Below are 8,500 nucleotides of genomic sequence, written 5' to 3' on the forward strand. Positions count from 1 at the left end.
CGAAACGCACGCACCTCACACACACACACTCCCTTGTGACCTCCCTCCCGCTGGTTGCAGGAGAGCCGCTCCATGCAGCAGACCATGCGGGCCCTGCAGAACGAGCTGGACAGCCTGCGCGCCGACAACATCAAACTCTACGAGAAGATCAAGTTCCTGCAGAGCTATGCCGGCAGAGTACGACTGGCTTTCGTTTTGCTGTGTGTGTGTGTGTGTGTGTGTGTCAAAGCCTGACTCCGACTCTGACTCTTTGTTTGTGCTTCAGACGGGAGGAAGTGACGACACGGTCATGCGTTACTCCTCCCAGTACGAGGAGAGGCTGGACCCGTTTGCTTCCTTCAGTAGGAAGGTACAAAACGTACAACTTCTCTACATGTTTTTTTTTTTCGTTTTCTAATGTGTGATTTAACAGGAGCGTCAGCGTCGCTACTTGAGCCTCAGCCCCTGGGATAAGGCCACCCTGAGCCTGGTACAATCTCACACACACACACACACACACACACACACACACACACACACACACACACACACACACTGACAAACGTAAACAATGCCAACTTGCTCTTGTCATGTTCCTCAGGGTCGTGTCATCCTCTCCAATAAGATGGCGCGCACCATAGCCTTCTTCTACACCCTTTTCCTGCATTGCCTGGTCTTCTTGGTGCGTTGAAACTTCTCTACGCCGTTCCCAAAATAATGATTGATTCAATAAAGACATCTTACCTGTGGTTCACTTTGCAACAGGTGCTGTACAAGACCGCTTGGAGCGAGAGCATTGGCAGAGACTGCTCGACTTTCTGTGCTAAAAAGTGAGACGGGACGCCAAAATCTAGACAGACTTTTTACTTCTTTGAGTCTTTTATATCGTTTGTCTTTGTTTTTATGGATAGACTTTTTTTTTTAATTAATATATTTTGTTGTATTTTTATTTGTTGATTTCCGCAATTGTCTAGTGTTGTACTGTGTGAATATATATATATGAATATATATTATTATTTAGTTTTTTTTTTTTTTTTTTTTTTTTACTGATATCCTTTGCAGATTTTTTGTAAATGTTTTTTTTTAGGTATTTCCTGGATTTAGTTTCTCAGATTTTTTTCCTGATTTTTAAAAAAAATTATTTCTTTATTATGATTTTGTTAATATGTTTTTAACTCATTTACTGCCATTGACGGTTCTAGACGTCAAAAATTCATTTGAACTATTTCTATTAGTTTAACATGTTTTCCACTTTTGTTAAGAATATGAAAACCTATAAAAAAAATTGTTTTTTTATTGCGATTAATTACAATAAAAATAAAAATAAATCGCCTGACGTGATTAAAAAAAAAAAGGGCGTCAGGCAATTAAAATCTGTAATCTTATTTAATCGCATGACTTCACTAGTTAACTCACGATTAATCACAAATTTTATATCTGTTCTAAATGTTCAATAATTTTTTTCCCAGGTTTTCATACTTTTGTTAACAAAAGTGGAAAAACATGTTAAATAATAGAAATAGTTGAAAATAATTTATGGCAGTGAATGAGTTAATGATTTATAACATATAACTTTTCAAATGTATTTCTTAGATTTGTATTTCTCCCATATACACAATGATTAATTGCCACCTCATTTATTCCTGTCTCTCTCAGGTACTCTGACCACTTGCATCGTTTCCACGAGAATGACCAAAACCTCTAGGGTGGTGACGTCATTCATCCCGCCACTTTTCCCTTTGGATGAATTTGCCTCATTCGGGCTCCCGGTGAAGCGAGATTTGCTTTTGTTGTTGCAGTTAGCTAAAGCCGCCACTAGGGGGCAGTGTTGCTTTGCATTACCCCTTTTTTCTTCCGTCTCTTTATAGCTTATTAAGTTGCATTCGATCGACATAGAGATATTGATGAGCATAGTTATTATAGTTTTTGTCATTTATGTGGGGGGGGGGTTCCATCAAAGTGACAATTTTTAGTCTTTGGCTAACAAACCAATGAAGAAATAGTTATATAGAAATAATGTTAAAACGTGCTTTGTAGCAGGACAGACTTGACGTCACAAACCAAATTGGATCGGGGTACGTATATGATGTGAAATGACTTCTTCGGGATTTTACAGTGCACAAATCACCGCATACTGTTGATTGCTAGTAGAATTTAGAAATCAATGATTATTATATTCTTCAAGGTTGACTGGGATACTAATGAGACGATGGCATCTATTGAGCTTAATGAGCTACTTTACATGAATAACATGCATGAAAGTTACTGAAGCTTCTCTGTATTGCACATTTACCCTAATAAAGGCTATGCAGCAAATTGTGGCATTAAGATTATTATATTGTGTTGGTGATAGAGCTGCGTTCGCAGATGCAGTAAAACAAAACCATTCGCAACCGTTGTTTCCATAGGAAGTCATGGAAATAGTAACAATTGGCTGTGTAATCTATGTTGAAGTAAAGTGTAAAAGCACCACCAATTATGAACAGTAAATAAATAAATAGAAACGAGTAAATTTGAAGTAGAAAAAATGAGTCAACTCCAAAGAAAACAAGACTTTATTTCTCTTTTTTTTTTATTAGATTTTCCTTAGAGACATTCAACTTTTAACCCAAATGTTCTCCCACTCATCGCACTCTCTCCCGCTTGCATCCTTCCACAAGCCCCCCTCTAAAATATTTACGGCCTAATGGCTTCATGTTATTTTACGCGGCAGTGGCGGGGTCATCGCTTCTTAACGTCGACTCGCCGCGCTGGCGATCCGCTTGGCTGCTGTGTCATGTTTAGTCGCAGCGGCTTATGTCATCCTGCAGGCAGGAAAGCAGATGAGCAACAATGGATTCGCTCACTCTTTGTCTCCTGGCCTGAAGTTTCATTTGTCATGCAGAAAGCAGTAAAGTAGCGTTTTTATTGTGAATATGAATTATTTAGTAGATTTGATATGGCCGCTTGTCTGTTCGCTCACAGCTTCTTTCCCACTCGGTGCGCACTAATACAGTACATGTTTGGATCATTGATTTCTATTCATCCAAAACACAAAGGAGATTTTTGGTTTTAACATGAGACGTTATATTATTGCTGTTCAAGCTCTTTTTTTTTCCTGTTGTAAACTTTTGTAGAATAATATTTTTCCCCTAGTCAGCAATTTTGCACAAATTGTATGTTTATTTGTATTGCATTTTTCATATATATATATATATATATATATATATATATATATATATATACACATACACACACACACACACATACTGTATATATATATTTTTTTCCGTCTTATTTCCAGTCTAAGGTTTTGTTTTATTAGATTTTGTATTTATTTTTTTTATTATGTTTTTTTTCTTAAATTTTATGTAATATGTCTTTGCTATATTTTCTTTATTTTCTTTGTTCATTTAGAGTTGTTATTTTTCATTGTTTTATTTATCTTTTCATCTTTGTGTTTTTGTTTCAGTTTTCATTTTTGTTTTTTGTTTCTTTAATATTATATTTGCTATTGTTTTTTATTGTTTTCCTTTTTGTGTATTAGTATTTTTGAATTGTTTATTTACATGTTTCTATTTTTTTTGCATTTAGTTTTTATTTATTTATTTATTTTCTTCATTTAATTTTTTCCCTTTATTTTTGTTTGTGTTTATTTGTATTGCACTTTTTGTTTTATCTTTTTTTTCTTTTTCTTTACTATTATGGCATTTTATGTCATTTTGTTTTGAAAGGCGCATGCAGTGTTTTGGACGAATGATATCATTTTCCTCTGGTAATTTGTGCTTTCATTTGGCAGCCAACCCCCCATTGCTTCCAAAGGCTCCATTGTGCTAAGTTGCTATAAAATCCCCATTCATTTATTCATTCATTCATTCAAGCTTTTTTTCCCTTCTTTGTGTGGCTGAGAAGCTCAGCCCAATACGAGCTGAGGACTGTTGCGTGGATACGGAATGTGTGAGTGTGTGTGCGTGTGTTCATTCATTTGATTCCACCCAGTTCTCTCAGTACCATTTCAGCTTCCAAACTATTCCTCCTCTTCTTTTCTTCCATCTTTCTCTTTCTTTCCTCCCACAGCAAACACCCCCTCCTACGCCCCCTCCCATCCTCCCCGTGGGTGTTGCCATGGAAACAGAGCTCCTCTGTCAGGTGGCGCCGTGTTGTTGCTCCGTGATTTGCTCTGACATGGCGTCGCGCTGAATCACTCGGTCACGTGCTTCCCGGATCAGCCGCCGCCCCCCAGCCAGCCCCCACCCTAACCCGGATTGGGAGTACAGAGCTGGTTGTGCAGCCCCCAAAACGATTGCCTTTTTATTGCTAAGTCCTTACATATTGTCAACATTTGGCCTTGTTGGGGATTTATGACCACGCAAGACATCATGTTATTTCCTGCAGGGCAAAACTGATGCTTCATTGTTATGAAGTTGCACTTGGAATTATTATTAGATTCCAATTCACTACACGTTCCTCGCGTGTAATAAGAGTCTCGTGAAGTGTGCTCCCTCCGTTGTTGTGTACAGTGTTACTGATGTTGCTGTGCTATTTTGGGTCGAGCTCAGTGAAGTTCATGTGACATGCATCGGACATCATCAGAGAGAGAGAGAGAGAGAGTGGGAGGGTGCAATATACACTGCAATGTATGAGTACACGTGTGTTAGCAACAACATGACGAATCCTAACATAGCAATGAGGTACCTGAGGATCAATGTGAAGGCAGAGAGAGAAAAGTGCATTCTGTACTTACTGTATGAATATACAAAGGTGTCAGTAAAATATTAACTCCTAACATATTAATAAAGTACCCGAGGACTAATGTGGGGAGAGACAGAGACAAACGCTGGTGTACAGTAGAATATGTACTTGGTGCATGGAAACACAAAGGTGTCAGCAATGACATAATGACTCCTAACATAACAATAAGGTACCTGAGGATCCATGAGAGAGACAGAGACAGGGGTTTAGTAGAGTATATACTTATGATGTAAATACACAAGGGTGTCAGCAACAACATAACGACTCCTAACATAACAACAAGGCACCTGAGGATCAATGGCAGAGGTACTGTTGCAAATGTGCCCATTGTGGGACTAATAAAGGTTATCTAATCTATTATCGACATAATATTGAAAAAAAAACCATGGACGTCAGTAACTACATAACAACTCTTAACATAATAAGTCACCCAAAGAGAAATGAAAGAGAGTTAAATGCTGTGTTTGCACTGTATGAATACACATAGGTGTCAACCACAACATAACGACTCCTAACTTAACAAAAAGGCACCTGAGGGTTTGTCATCAACCACATAACTCCAAACATAACAATAAGACACCCGATGATCGTGAGAAAGAGTTACAATGTATGCACCGTATGAATAGACACGGGTGTCAGTAGTGACTTAATGACTACTAACATAACAAAAAGGCACCTGAGCGTTTGTCATCAACCACATAACTTCTAACATAACAATAAGATACCTGAAAATCATGAGAAAGAGTTACAATAATACATGCAATGTATAAATACACATGGGTGTCAGCAATGACATAACTCCTAACATGATAATAAGGCACCCGAACATTAGTGCTGCTAATATTTAAGTTGGTGAAAGTTGTGATGTGATGACACTTTTGAATGTGGCCGCCTTGTAATCGGCCCAATTTAATGATTAGCTAAGAATTCCTATTAATTCCTTATCTAATGTTCACTTTTTAGGTTCCCTGAATGTAACAGCCTTGCTAAACACAGTTGACGCGTGGAGTCCTTTTCTTGTTCCCGGATGCACGCGCGTTGCGCTGCTGCGGCGGCGGCGCGCATCAGTGTGTTGTTTTCCTGCCTGTTCAGGGCGACGTGTCTCGAAAGGCCGCTGACACATTGATCGCCACGCGGCCCTGGCGAGGCCAATCCCGCTCTTTGGCCACTTTAGATGCTTTCACAGGAAATCAACTCAAAAGCTTCTTCATTTTACCCCCCGCCCTTTTGTCGCCCAGTTCCCAGCCAATGAAAGCCACCCGCTCTCAAGTCTATACTTAGTTCATGCTAATCGATGACAGCCGCATGAAAAAACGCCTCATTGTCATCTTGGGAAATGCGTGATTTGTTTTGATGGATTGTGTACCTAATGAAGTGTCTGGTGGGAGATGCTGATGTTTATTGTTTGTAGATGAGCTCAAGCAGTAGCCTAATTGTAATACTTTTGGCTTGAATATAGCTCACTGGGTTGTTTCTCTACGTCGGGACAATGAGGCGCTCTAATGTAGCCACACCAGCTTGTAGCCCATTTTTTTTTTACGCACTGGCTTTCAACTCACTTTAAAAAAAAGAATGAAAGAAAATCCCCCTCTTCTTTCCCTACCATCGCCCTGTGTGACTAGCGCACACTCGCGGCCATCAACGATGCACTCTAAAGCGACCATTTAATTGGACTATCCAAAGGGAAGTGTCATATTATTGATTGCACACAAAAGTTAAATAAAAAATGTACCTACATAAACATTTAAAAGCGAACCTCAAATATCATATGGTAATGTTTTGAACTTAAAAGTTAAATACTGTACAACTGAACTGTACTTATCTTAGACGGTGGATTTTTTATTTTTTTTTAAAGAAAGGACTTAAAACCTTCCTCTTTAGAATGGCATTTCAACTTTGTAGCACTTTGAGGTTTAATTTCAAATGCAAAGTGCTCTACAAATAAAATATTATTATTATTATTAACCCGTGATTCTTCCGTGTACCTCTAGTAGTACGCGCGCCGCACTTGGAGAATCTCTGAGCTCGAGGTTGACTTTGCGTCGATTCATCCTCGGTCAGGAAGTGCGCATGGATCAATAAGAGGCGAGGGTCTCAGGAGAGCGGCACACACAGAAAGCCCCTCCCCTCGCCCTGCCCACTTATCTCTTTGTGTTTTTCATTAAGCGGCGTTTTCCACCTCACTCTTAACATCTCTTTTTGTGTACATTATGCGGTATTTGGATGCTGATTGGCTGGTAGAGATCTTCATAGTCGGAGAGAGTCGAAGTAGCAGACTACCGACGGCATTTACAGAAAGACGCTTGAGAGTTTCATTTCTCGGCTTTGAAAATATTGTGTACAAAGATGAACGACTTCTATTTAACTTGGAAAGTATCACAGAACAGACTATGTAAACAAACGTGTCAAGAATTTAGCATTAGAGAACGATAGCAACGTGAACACTGAAATTTGCCTCATTCGTTGTTAATAGGCGGGGGGAGGGGGGGGCAAAAAAGCAAATAAAGCTAAATACTTTTTTCCACATTATTTATTCAAAAAAATACACAATTGCTAGGGGTGGCATACAATCAGTGGCAAAAAGACAAAGTATTGCTTTACAACAACAAAACAAACAAACAAACATAAAGAGCACATAAATCGAAGGTTTTAATGCCTTTTACATTTGTGAAGTGGCTAATGTTCCTAAAATATTGTTCGACTTAATTTTCAAAATGCAAAAGGGGAATTTCGGGTAAGTATATCAACAATTGTGTTTATGGAGTATGTAGTAGTAGTATTATATTACATTATTTAAAAATATATACTTTTTTTCATTTAATTAAGAAGCAAAAACTTTGCAGGTAAAGTCCGCAAGCTAGTTATGTTAGCAATTGCCGTCACGTGATGACGTCAGCTAGGAAAAGAGGAGCCAAATTTGAATGTTTGAAATGTTTTCCTTCCCATATTTGAAAGGAAGCTCCTTTTCATCTCTGCTTGATCCGATGACGTCATCCCACAAATTTTAAGGCAGGATGGCATGAAGGTTTGACGATGTGACTTTGCCAAGAGCCCCCAAATGTGGCTCCTCGCGACGAGCTGACACAAACTGAATCTTTGCGTGGTCCCAAGCAGGTGTGAAGACAGAAGAAAGGCTGGGATTAGTCACTAGCTGGTTCACCATCAGCACCACCTGTCTTCTGCTAGACCAGGCCATTGTGGTGTGGCCCTGGGTTCCCCGCCGTGAAAGGCCTCCAGTCAATCCTCTCAGAGGGGATTAGCGATAAAGACTCGCGTATGCTGGAAGCTCCGAGTAAACATCAACAAGGTATGAGGGCCGTCTCACGCACATGAAATATATTTAAAAAAAATTCAACATCCTGTTAAGTGAATACAGAGATGAATTTCTAAATACTGTACATTATACACTTCTCAAAGATAATTGCTGAAAAAGATTGTGTTAAATTTAGCTGATTTTTTTTTTTTTTTACTTTAAAGCACAGCTTGGATCTTAGATAGAAACTTTATGTATCTTATTTACGTTTAGACATCACACAAACACATTGAAAGGGCGTGGCTCCCCTTTAGGGCACTCATTGGTTGTTAAATGAACACACACACTTGCTGGTGAAAGACATTTCTGATAAGTTAGCTAAAACACTGAAAATTCTCTTACCTTCAAAATAAAAGAACATCGACACTCAGTTAATTTTGGTCAAACACGCGAACCTTGGTAAACCGGTCAAATGTTTTAATACACTTCTTTATCTGACTTCCTGACTTTTCTCTTATCTTATAACGACACAAACCC

Source organism: Leptonotus elevatus, chromosome 7 (genome assembly GCF_054856555.1).
Source record: "Leptonotus elevatus isolate MCC_2025b chromosome 7, RoL_Lele_1.0, whole genome shotgun sequence".
Classification (NCBI taxonomy): Eukaryota; Metazoa; Chordata; class Actinopteri; order Syngnathiformes; family Syngnathidae; genus Leptonotus; species Leptonotus elevatus.